The following is a 1429-nucleotide window of genomic DNA, read 5'->3' as shown; positions in this document are numbered from 1 at the left end:
ATGTTGCGTGCACTACGGTGGCGAACACAGCCGGAGAATCTCAGGAACTGAGGAAGTCTAAAGTTGAGCAGTTAAGCATGGACAAAGGTGAAGGCGAACAGCGGCTGCGAGACAGGATCTGATGAGAATGGAAAAGAATGCAGAGCATAGATCAATAACTGTGAAATAGGCATGTGAACTAGGAATAGAATTAAGTATTGTGTGCACATCAGGTACAATAGGAGCCAATGGTTTAATTATGTCATTAATCTTTCTAAGATCCTGTGTCAATCGCCAGGAACCATTCGCTTTTCTTATTGGATTGATCGGTGTATTGTAGGGTGAGTGAGTCTTGATCAGAATGCCTTGTGCCAGCAAATTTTCTATAATAGGCCGAATCCCATCGATTTTTTCTTTGGAGAGAGGGTATTGTTTACAATAAACTGGTGTGTGTCTGGTCAGAGTAGCCGCATAAGGGCGGACATCTATGAGGCCCGCATCATCCTTATGCTCCGCCCACAAGCGAGGGTTGACATCCCCTTTTTCCGGTAAGGCTGCAGTTGCAGCCTCAGCCTCAGTGGTCGCACTTCCTGTCTCAACAGTCAGAGAATAGACAGAAGGAAACATGAGTTGCAGAGAATTATTCTGAAATGTAATATGAGCACCCAATTCATGCAGCAAATCTCTACTTAAAAGGCAAAATGGAGCATCAGGTATTATTGTAAATGCGTGCATCTTAATGCCTTGAATTTAATGCGAGCAGCTACTGGTAGCCAGTGCAAATTGATGAACAGAGGTGTGACATGCGTTATTTTCGGTTCATTAAAGATTAATCTTGCAGCGGCATTTTGAATTAATTGTAGAGGTTTAATAGAAGTGGCTGGAAGACCTGCCAAGAGAGCATTGCAATAGTCAGAACAATAGATAGAACAAGAGCTTGAGCAAGGAGTTGTGTTGCATGTTCTGAAAGAAAGGGCCTGACTTAAGACTGCTTTTGTGCTCCAGGGTCATATATATGTTGTAACCACCACCACAGCTGTTAAATAAGTTATTCACAATTTATTTGGTCATCTTTATTTCCTACAAATACAAAAGCAACAGTTCGTTTTCCTCTTGGATTTTAGAATTCTTCCAGTAATTGACCATCTCCTCTTCATCTGTCAGGGATGCTGGTGCAAGTTCTCCCCCCTTTTTACGAGCATTTGCCTTCTTGCTGTAAACTGAGTACAAGTCAGTAGTTAATTTTATTACTCTAATTAAGAAATGTAACAGGTTGGATTAGAGAACATTTAATAAGCCTATGAGAAAAAAGCGTTAGACTGTGGAAAAAGCTGTCAAATGTTTGTAAAGTCATGTAGCCTACACCCATGAAAATTTTATACTTAAAGCTTTACCTTGATTGAATTGTTTTATACTTCATTTTTTAGCTACTGCCACGTTCTTTTTTTTT

Source organism: Sinocyclocheilus grahami, unplaced genomic scaffold (assembly GCF_001515645.1).
Source record: "Sinocyclocheilus grahami isolate Dianchi unplaced genomic scaffold, SAMN03320097.WGS_v1.1 scaffold1212.1, whole genome shotgun sequence".
Taxonomy (NCBI): Eukaryota; Metazoa; Chordata; class Actinopteri; order Cypriniformes; family Cyprinidae; genus Sinocyclocheilus; species Sinocyclocheilus grahami.
The sequence above is the reverse complement of the archived record's forward strand: the minus strand, read 5'-3'. Positions refer to the sequence as shown.